Raw genomic sequence first — 11,592 nt, forward strand, 5'->3', positions numbered from 1 at the left:
CAGCAGTTGTGTCCATGCGAATTCCACTGAAAAATTCCTCGGCAGCAGTTGTGTCCATGCAAATTCCACTGCTGGTTGCTGCTCTCTGCACGGAGTGCCCCTGGTGCTCCACATTCCCCTGCGTGCCCTCCCTCCGGAGCCAGCCCAGCTCCTGCCTGTGCCTTGCTGCCTCTGGTTCCACTGGGAGCAGGGATCCCAAATCCCAGCTCCCGCTGTCCCTGTCCAGCTGACCCGGCCGGGACAATGCACGGCTGCCAGGGCAAAGCCTTTGTCCTGTTGATTTTCTATTGAAAGGGGGAAAAAGCTTTTTTAGGCTGCAAGTTCCGAATGTTTGACTATTGCTGGTGCTCATTTCAGCTGCTTCAGGTGTTGATACTGGGATAAGAGTGATCAGCTGTTGATGAGGTGTTTCTGGGTTTGTGGGGTGTTTTTTAGCCGAGAAAAAGCAGTAAATGGGAATGTGACACCCCAAAAAGCAAGTGGAGAGAAGAACCCAAAGGCCTGAGCCTCCAACCCACTTATTAGAACCAGGATTTACTGTGACTTTGTGCAGTGGGGGATTAGTGGAATGAATCACCTTACTTCCCCTTAAGATTTGCCTGGGCCTGTGATTTGTGCCTGCTAAGCTGGTATAATGATGAACAATCCTTTTTATTAATGTGGCTAAAAATAGCAAGTGCAGCAAGACCTTACATAAACCAGGGGTAACACGTGCCAACTCCTGCCCAAATCCCCGGCGAGCTGTCTCGGTCTGGGAGATGTTGGCATCACACAAGTTGACTATTTTGAGAAAAGAGGGAAACACAGGATAAAGCTACTCCGGTGCTGCACTTGAAGCACAAGGTCATGACTTCCCTTGGCATGTTTTTCCCACAAGATAACGTGCTGGGTTTGGGGCCGTGTGGGTGGAGGAGCAGCACGTGCACGTGGGCACTGACAGACCCCCCCAAACACAACCCCAAAAACACAGCCCCCAAAAATACACCCCCACAAATTCACACAAATACATCCCCACAAACACAACCCCAAAAACACAGCCCCCAAAAATACACACTCAAGTATACACACCACAAATACACACACAAATATACACACCACAGATACACACACACAAATATACACACACACAAATTCACACACAAATGCATCCCCACACAAATACCCCCACACAAATACCCCCACAACCCCCCCCCATAAATACACACACACACAAACACTCCTGTCAGGAGGAGAGGTGGGGATACCCCACATCCCACCACCAGAACTCCACTCCCCTCTTTTACTCCAGTATTGTGATTTCATCCCAGTTTTACTGCTCAGCCTCTCAATCTCCCCCTCTCATCCAGTGATGACAACTCCAAGACTCCAGTGGCTGCTTCCTCCTCTTTTTCCACGAGTTTTAAGGGGACATGAGCCACCCTGGGGCCCCACTTGCATGTGGCCTTGGAGTTCACCTCTCTGAAACACCAAGTTGTCCCCTTCCCACACGGGCCTTGGCACCTCAGCTGTGCCCTCAGGCCCCCTCCCTCACCAGCTCTGCCCGGAATAAAACAGGTGGATAAACACAAGAGGGGCTTGTGCCATTCCAAAGAGAAACAGTGCAGGTTAACAGCACAGAGAACTCCCAGCAGCAGGAAAATCCTTCCTGGGAGAGCCCTGGGAGCTGCTGGTGAGCTCTACCTGCCTGCCCTGGCTCCAGTCCACTCCAAACCCACAGCCCCTGCCTGGCTCCAGCCCACTCCAAACCCACAGCCCCTGCCCTGGCTCTGGCCACTCCAAACCCACAGCCCCTGCCCTGGCTCCAGCCCACTCCAAACCCACAGCCCCTGCCCTGGCTCTGGCCACTCCAAACCCACAGCCCCTGCCCTGGCTCCAGCCCACTCCAAACCCACAGCCCCTGCCCCGGCCGTGCCCGCCCTCGCTGTGCCGGAGCCCGAATTAGCAGCAATCAGGAGACGGAGAGCGGGAGCCTCCTCCAAGCTGTCAAGTGCATTTTGCTGGATGATTAATTGGCAGAGCCGTGGCCAAGCCCCGGGTCCTGCTAAAGGCCAGGCCCCTTGAACTGCACCTGCCGTGCTGATTGCAGAGGATGGATGGATGGATGGGTGGATGGATGGATGGATGGGTGGATGGATGGGTGGATGGATGGATGGATGGGTGGATGGATGGATGGATGGGTGGATGGATGGGTGGATGGATGGATGGATGGGTGGATGGGTGGATGGATGGATGGATGGGTGGATGGATGGCTCTGCCCGTGCTGCGCTCCCAGCCCTCACTGCAGCTGGTGAGCCGCTCTGAGATCACAGCCAGCTCGGCCAGGAACTTGAGCTGCTCCTCTGATCTCCGGAGGCTGAGCTGGATGTGACTCTGGCTCAGCCTGGCTCGTGGAAGCCATGTTTTGGGGTCTGCAGGCAAGCTGTGAGAGTTGGACGTGGTTCTGTGTTCCTGGTGTTCGTTCGCCTGCCGGGCCTCTCGCAGCCCCTGTGAGGGGCCTGGGACAGCAGAGAGTGGGGTCTGTCCTCTCGGGGCCCTGCCAGGGGCTGAGTGCAGCAGAGAGGGGGGAAAACCAAAATAAATTGGATTTTTGCCTATTGGATGCAGCAGGAGCAGGGAAGGAAATGAAACTTTCATTTTACTGTTTAATTTTCAGACAGAGACCACGGTTAGAGGGGCAAACCCACTGGCAGGAAATTCCAGGATATTTAGTGTTACAGGGAGTGATTCAGCAATGGGGAAAAATGTGGAGAAATGTCACACAGAGCTCCCCAAGGAAAGGCAGCAGTTCCAGAACTGGCCAAGAGATACTCACAGAAATGTTCTGCATGTGCAAACTGAGTTCAGAGCTGATGTTCAGTGGGAGGTGTCCCTGCACATGGCAGGCGTTGGGATGAGATGGGCTTTAAGGTCCCTTCCAGCCCGAACCATTCCATAAGCCCAGCATTCCAAGTCCCAGCTGCCACAAAGCCAGGGTGACTCCTTTGGTCACAGTTCCCTGTCTCCCACCTGTGAGCAGGGAAGAGGGAAGGCTCATCCACTGCACTCCCAGGAAATGTTTTGCAGCCTTTCCCTGCTCCCAGGAGGCTCAGACAGTCCTGATTCCCCCAAGAACCCTTGGATTCTCCCGGCACACACGGGAGCTGGGACTTTAAGAGCTGTTCCTAATATTGTGAGTCTTGCAATCAAGTTGGAAGGGTTGGAAACACTTGTGCTCTATAAATAGCTGCTCTGTGGAGCCATATGCAGCTCCTGTGTTTGAAACCTCGGGAGACACGGAGAAGGCAGTCCTGGGAAGTGTGAGCTGCTCATTAGTGTGGGAGCTGAGGGGAATCAGAATTCCTTGTGCATTCCCCACCCAGCCGCTCTGCTCCCACCTGGAGGCTCCTCCCCTGCTGTGGGGACACCAGGTACCTGCGGCAGCTTCCAGTGGGAAAAGCAGTGGGAAAATGCAACCCTTTCTGCCTGCTTTGTGTATTTAGTGAGAAGAAAACACTCCGAAATGCCTTGCAAAGCCAGAAGGCAAAGGTGGGCCCCTCTGATCATCCCAGGTATAAATTGGCCTTTGTCCTTATTTGTCCTTAACAGGGATTTTCTTTTAAAGTGGGGAGTGTTCTCCCTCAGAAAAGAGTGATGGAATTGAATAACATGGATGAGCACAGGGCATGTTGGCTCCCCGGGGTCAGAGCATCTCTGACTGTCTCTGGAGCTGCAGCAGAAAGAGCTGGGCCCAAAGGACACGGGCCCTCTGTGGACAAGGAGAAAATACGATCCAAAGGCTGCTTAGTGCTGCTGTTCTGGTTAGGACGTGGGTGGAATCATAGAATCATAAACTCACGGGATGGGGCAGCCACAGCTTCTCTGGGAAACCTGTGCCAGGGCCTCACCACCTTCCCAGCCAGGAATTCCTTCCCAATATCCCACCTGGCGGTGGGAAGCCATTCCCCATGTCCTGTCACTCCCTTGTCCCAAGTCCCTCCCCAGTGCTCCTGGAGCCGCTTTGGGCCCTGGAAGGGGCTCTGAGTCTCCCTGGAGCCTCCTCCTCTGCAGCTGAACCCCCCCAGCTCCCCCAGCCTGTGTGTCTGGGTAACATCATTCCTGCAGACATCTCCAAACCTCTTCCGTTTGGAAGCTGCTCGGAGCTCCTTGGGGAGAGCTGCCCTGGGAGCTGTGTGAGAGCCCAGCTCACCCCGTGGAGCAGAACGTGCTCCGGGATGACCTAGAAATGCCTCCTGCTGGTGAGAGGCACGTCCTCGTGTGTGCCCTCGGTTACATCTCACTGGTGCAGCGAGCGGAGAATCCCGGAATGGAGAAGTTGGGCCTTTAAAAGCCAATTTCTGCGTGCGTTTAACCATAAAAGCAACATCTGCTCTGCTAAATGCAGGTGTTTTATATCCCTGTCATTAATTGGAGGGGACATTATGTCAGCCTACATCAACAGGGAAAGTTGGGGAAAGTGCCACTTATCTCTGGCGCTGTCATTAATCAGCTCCTTTCATCGGGGTGCCCCCGCCGCCACTGTCTGGGGCTCTGTCAGACCCTCTTGGTGCTTTCCTTCTCTTTTTTGGGCGCTCTGGGACCACAGGTGTGGAATTCTGACACACACAATGGTCACTGAGTGGGGGGCTCACCAGGCAAACCCCCCTCAGTTTGTGGAATACAGATCGTGGGATCCAGCCAGGGACTCCACAGGAGCAATCTGGGACATGGAGACCATGGAACGGTTTGGGTTGGAAGGGATTTTAGGGATCATCTCACTCCAACCCTCTGCCATGGGCAGGGATACCTTCCACAGCCCAGGTTATTCCAGCCTGCCTTGGACACCCCAGGGATGGGGCAGCCACAGCTTCTCTGGGCAGCCCGTGCCCCCCTGGAAGAGGCTGTGCCCTGGCACCTCGTGGGGTGCCCACGGAACCCCTCATTTCCCGGGACACTGACAGGAGGAGGCGGAGCAGCCGTGCCCAGCGAGGATCCCCCCCTGCACGGGGCCATCCCCAACAGGCCCGGGCAAACAGCCCTGAGCTGATGGGAACTGTGAGTCAAACAAATTGAGTGTGACAGAAAAAAGTGACGTCTTCAATGGATTTGCTTCCCGAGAATTACACCAAGTCAAGTATCTTATTAAGTTCAAGAGAATTACATTTTCCATGCTCCAGCGAGAGACAGGGGCCCTTTAGAAAATAATAATGAACCGCTCTTTTCCCCGCCTTCATTTACATACCTTTGATAAATTACTGTAACCAGATTAGGGAGATAAAATAACTAGTCTATTAATTACAATGATTATTATTTAATAGAAAATGGGATTGTGGGCGCTGCGGATGGGAAAAGGGAAGCTTAGCAATGCATTATATGGATGTGGTGGTTTATCTTTAAGAGTAAGATAAGTGTCCAGCTCTTTCTGCAATCTAAAGAATATGTTCATTACCTGGGCAAGATTTATAAGTATAATTGAGTGTAAGTATAGCGTAAATCAGTCTGTGGACAGTGTAAGTGTAAGTGTAGTGTAAGGCAGTGTGTGTACAGTGTGTGTTCAGTGTAACTATAGTGTAACTATAGTCGGTGTGAGTACAGTGCAGGTCAGTGTAAGTACAGTGTAAGTACAGGGTAAGGTGTCCCAGGAAGGCCTGGCCGTGGCACTCAGTGCTCTGGGCTGGGGGACAAGATGGGCCTCGGGCACAGGGTGGACTCCATGACCTGGGGGTCTTTTCCAACCTCAGTGATCCTGGAATTCCGTGATCCTGTGATCCTGTGCTCTCCCATCCATGGGCTGCACGTCCCTTCTTCCCCCCCTCCTGTTGTTTTGAGCAGCCTCTCAGCATTTCACACACCATCAGCAGGACGGGCTTGTTTAAAAGAACTTCTCCCAAGTAAGATTTGCCTGGAGCAGAAGGAAAACAATAAAACAGGGAGCAGGAGGCAGCAGTATGTTCTGCGGGGTGCCTGGGCCCCTGGGGCCAAGGAGGGACCCAGGGATGGATGTGGGCACCGGGAGGGATGTGGGCAGGGGAGGGATGTGGGCAGGGATGTGGGCACGGGGAGCGGTCGCTGCCGCAGCCGCGGCTCAGGGAGCGTCTCCCGCTCTCGGGCAGAGCCTTTACCTGCCACTGGAAAAGGGAATGAAAGATAAATGGCAACATCTGCGCCCGCACATGCGGTGGTGGCAGGGGAGGCTAAATGCTAAGTAGAGCACGAGACGTGTCTGGCAGAGGCACCTATGCATAAAATGAGCCTCCCCGCGGTGCCCGGAGCCGTGTCCATCCCCGGCCTCCCGCAGCGCCCGCCCGCTCCCCCGGGAGCCTCCCGGGCCTCCCCACCCCGCGGCCGGCCCCGGGACCCCCGGGGTCCCGCTCTCCTGCCCCCCTGCTGCTGCCAGAGAGCTGTTGTCACCTCTCCCGGAGCGGGGCTCGTGTCTCACATCTCCCGTTCACACTCCCGGCATCCATCATCCTCCGCAGCCCCGCGGCCGGAGCTTCTCCCGGCATCTGTCGGGTCACTGGTGATGTCTCGGCTTTCTTTTTTCTCTTTTTTGGGCAGAACGTGCCCCGTGCTGGGAGCGGGGCCTCTGATTTATGACCCCCCGCCGCCCTCGGTGTCTCTCTCTCCAGCAGGTCGGGAAGCTGCTCCCCCAGCCCTTGGGTGAGCTGACGCGGGTGTTCTCGGCTTATCTGTCACATCTGCTTTCGCTCACACATCTGGCAGCAGCAGACAGCCATTCCATCCATTTTCCCCAAGTGCTCCTGCCTTGCCTGCCGCCGGAGGAAGGGGGAGGTCAGGCAGGAGCAGCTCCCTGACAGCCCCCGATGGCTCAGTGTGGCAGCCTCACAACATTCATCAGAACTGCCACTAATTAACCCTCCGGCCGCTCTGCCCTGCAGCCTGTGCTGGGACCGGGCCCAGAGCGCCGGGATGCTGGGATAACCACAGCTGGATGGCTGCTGGGATAACCACAGCTGGATGGCTGCTGGATCACTGCTGCCCCCAACACGGGGCCGGTCCCCACAGGAACGCCGAGCTCCCAGCCCGGACACCCTGAGCAGCCCCAGCTCTCCCATTCCAAGCACTGGGAAATGAACACAAGCACTGTCAGCTCCGATTACCTGGTATTTCCCGCCAGAGACTGGAGTCCCTCTTAAAGGGAATTCCCTACATCAGGTAATGGACTCACAATTAAATGCTCTGTAGATTATTAAAATACTCTCGTGGCAATGGGGGGAAATAAAGGATAACCCCAGACAGCCCCCTCACAGAATGAGCTCACGAGCAGAGTTTTGCTTTGGCATGTCATTAATTGGAATAAGTTTCCTCTCTCTAGCACTCACCTGCTCTCCCTCTGCCTGGCTGGAGCTGGGCACACTCCAGCTGGGCCCTTGCTTCCATCCTTATCCAGGAAGAGGCTGCAGAAAGGAAAGGATGGTGGCAGGACGGGGCTCCTGATTCTTTTTAGCCTGAAAAAAAAAGTACATTTTATTATTTATTTAAAACTGCAGAAATAATATCTATGGACTGAATGAGCTCCGAGTCTGAATTTTCCCTTCCTTACTCATTCCTACATATGTGGAGAGACAGGCAGGATAAACTGGAAAACCATGTGAGAAAGAGCAGAGTATTCCCTAAGCCCAGCAGGGTTTAATAAGGATGAAGTTAATGCACTTAATAGGTTCTGCAATAGCTGAGCTGAACCCCTGTAATGCGCCATCCCTGCTTAGGGATCAAACCGGGAGCCCTGACCCTCTTTCCCACTAAATACATTTCACACACAACTTCCAACCCCAGAAATTCCTTCAAGGAATTGCTGATCAGCGCGACGCCACCAGAAATCAAGAGTAGTGGTGGTTAATAATAAACCAGGCAGCGTGGAAAGAACAGATTGCCTCGGAATTACTGTTTTCCCTGAGATTTGGGGGCTGGGGGGCTGGTTTGGGTTCGTCGCTGTTGTTTTTAGCTGATGGATCCCAGCTGGGACTATAAATTGGTGTGTGTGGAGCTATTTTCCTGCCTGGCTGTGCATCCTTGGGGATGCTTTAGCAGATAACAGCGTTGCTCACAGTCACAGAGTCACACACACAGGAAGTCCTGGCAAAAAGCTCTGTCCGTGTCCTGCTCCCGTGTTAAGGAGAGGTTTTCCACTGGAAAAGTGACACTGGGATGAGCTCTGCTGGCTCCTCATGGTCCGGTTAGAGCAGCTGCATGGGAACCACATCTTTTGCCACCCACAGGGACCCCCCTCCCTGGCTGGGCCCTTTTCCATGGATGCCTCCCAAGCACAGGACATGACCAGGGCACGGAGGCACCACCTCGGGAATTATGTCACCAACAAAACCTCCTAATGGCGGAATCCCAGAATCCCAGACTGGTTTGGGTGGGAAGAGACCTTAAACCTCCCACTGTCCCAGGCTGCTCCAACCTGGCCCTGGGCACTTCCAGGGGTGGGGAATCCATCACCAAATTCCAGCTGCCCAGGGGTGACAGGACTCCTGCAGAGCTCCCAGCAGCCCAGGGCCGGCACCAGCGACAGGGATTTGAGCAACTCCAAAAATAGGGATGCAAACTGAGGACATCCAGGATTTACCTGTGGTCATCCTGACGGTTAAATAAGATAGTTCATCATATAAATCATATATAAAGACAGAACTGCCAGTTCCAGCATTTCCCTGTGGGCAGTAACGGGGTTCCTCTCAGGGGGATGTGATGTAAGAACATCCAGGGACCTCTGGGTTTAAAACAAACAGGAGAAGGGTGGAAATACAGAGGGACAGTGCTGGGAGAGGAGAGTGTGTGTGTGTTAGTTTATACCCCACTTTAACTAACAAGCCATGATCTTCTCCAGAACAGTAGATAAAACAGCAAATGAAATATGGGGCAATAATTGTGACACGGAGGCGAAGTCGCTGCGTTTAATATATTCCTCTTTGCGAGCAGATAGGCCATAACATGACAATAATGAAATATAAATGACCGACATAAAAAAAAAGATAAAATCAGGTAATTACCGGAGCGTCAGTTCTTTACAAAATAATTGGTAATGACCTTTGATAAAGAAATCACTTCTGTGATATTGCTGACAGCACCGTTTCCAGCCCCGGGAACACACAGCAGCTGGCTTGGGATCAGGGAAGGGGCTGCTGGGATGGGCTGGCACCGGGGCACGGGGGCATCGGCCACCCCACACCTGTTTGTGGGGTGAGTGCGGTGGGACCCGAACCCAGAGGGTCCCGGGGATGAGGCTCAGCTCCCTGTGGAGCCTGTGCCAGGGGAGGCTTGGGGTCACTAGGAAAAGGCTCCTCCCCCAGAGGGTGGCTGGGCACTGACCAGGCTCCCAGGCCGGCCCCGAGCCCTCCATCCCCACTGCTGGGGCTCAGCCCTGCCTCCACAGCACCGTGCCGAGGGGTGGGATGGCACTGCCACATCCCTGCCCTCCCGGATGATCCCTGGCAGCAGGAGCTCCTGCGGGACCCCGGCTCGCTCCGGGCAGGCTGGAGCACGAGCTCAGATGGAAATGACTTGTGATTGCTCCCAATCTGGCTGAGGCTGCAAACAACAGGCTGCAAATGTCGCAGGCACGCTCCCCCTGTGGATGCTCCCCCCGGAAAAACTTGGGAGAAGTGCAGGCGTGGGGAGGAGATGGCAGGAGCATCCCAAAGGAGCTGCCCGGCACGCAGGAGAGACAGGGCCCTGCTGCAGGCAGCCCCCAGCTGCAGAGCTGCTCCCCGGGCCTCTTTCCTTCCTGATGTCTCCACGGGAAAACAAGGGAATAGCTGGAGTGCTCAAGAGGATCCAGAATAGCTCCATCTCAGGAGGAACAAACCATGGAGAGCCCACATTCCTGTGGCACAGTGAGGGCAGGGGTGAGGCTCAGGGGCCGGGCGATGGGGATCCCTCGGAGGAGCAGTGTGGGGATCACACCCCTCACACGGGGAGAGCCACAAGAGTATCAGAAAAATGAGGCTCCAACGGGGATATTTCAGATTTCCCCAGATCAGGAAATGAACCAAAACGACATTATGGAAAGTTTATGCCCGACTTGTGTCCTCTGCCCTGTGTCCTCTGCCCTGTGTCTCCTCACGGGGATGCCCAGGAGGGCCGGGCTGGGTGGTGAGGCCGCACTTCCCACCGGGAATCCCAGCAGAGCCGGTTCAGGAGATGGAATTGTGCCACAAGGCTGAGGAACAGCTGCCGAGCGAAGCAGCACGACAAGATCAGCACATTTCCCAGAACAGGGAGGGGGAGCACAAAGAACCCTCCGAATATCCCGGCCTCTGCCGGAGCCGCGTTCCCAGCACCGCATCGCGCGGCTCAACGTGACAAACCTTGCAGCACTCCCACTCCCCTTCCCTTCCCCCAGCCCCAAGGAGGGAGAAAGGATCTTCACACTTTCCCTAATACCAGCTGGTTCATTTATATTGCAGAAGTTTCCCGAGACAGTAAGTGACAGTGATATCCCAAACACGGGCTGAACCCGCCGCGCTCCTGCCGCGCTGGGAAGTGGAACGTTGGCACAGAAGCACCACAGTGGCCCCAGACTCCTGCAGGAACCCTGGAAAACCCACCTGGGCCCCCCCAACCAGAGGCCACAAGACCCCTGTGGAAGCAGAAGGAGATGAGCTTTAAGGTCCTCTCCACCCCAAACCATTCCAGGATTCTCCAGTTTTGGCACCGTAATTACCCTGGAATTCCCCGTCCACAGAGAGGGGCTTTGCCACCTCTGGAGTTTGGGTGGGATCTGCAGCACCCGTGAGCAGCAGAGTGGTGACACCTTGCTGGCACAACAGGATTCGTGGTCCCTCTGTCCCTCCTCTGCCACTGCCATTTCCACACAGATTCCCAGCCTCTGACACCCACAGATAACCAAAACCAGGGGGGCTGTTCGAGGAAAATTCAGTCTTGGATTCCATGAACAAGCTCCAAGTGCTAAAAGGTGCCCAGACCCATGGGAGGGACCTCAGGAGAGGATGGACACTTTAGTGGAGAAAAATCCTGCTGCTAAAAAGATGTGGGGAAAAAATTTCCCTTTCTTTCTTGGAAGGAAGCACCAACCTGCCTTTGGCCCCGTGCAGCCTCTCGGCAGGGAAGCTCCCTATGGAGGATCCCTACGGAGCAGTGCCTGCTTTGTGTCACAGCCTGTGCCTTCCAGAACCAGGCAGGAAAAAGCTCCAGGAAAATCAGGCTTGCAGATGTTTGTGCTCTTCATTTGGTACTCAGAGCTGCTCCCAGCTCTCCACTTCTCCAGGTGAAAGAGAGGGAGCTCAGCTGCTCCAGCAGCTTTTCCTGCGCCGATCCGTGGTTATTAATTTCCAAGCTTTACACACAGAGCCATCCCGGAATGTGGCAATTTCCTGGCTAATCTGGAACTGGGTGCAGGTTTGGAGCTGCTGCAGCTGGAGCAGAGTCTGAGCACCAAGCTGGGGCTCCGTGGAGCAGCAGCTCCGTCTTTGCTGGCACCGGGAAGCGCATCCCGGGGACATCGGCACTGGGACCTGTCAGGGAGGGTCTGGAGTGTCATCAGCTGCCTCCATCACCATTCCAATTGTTTTCCCTGCCCCTTGGAAGCCCAGCTGGTTGCCACGATGTGCTAATTGCTTTTGTGCAAGTGCT

This window comes from Pseudopipra pipra, chromosome Z (assembly GCF_036250125.1).
Source record: "Pseudopipra pipra isolate bDixPip1 chromosome Z, bDixPip1.hap1, whole genome shotgun sequence".
NCBI classification, from domain to species: domain Eukaryota; kingdom Metazoa; phylum Chordata; class Aves; order Passeriformes; family Pipridae; genus Pseudopipra; species Pseudopipra pipra.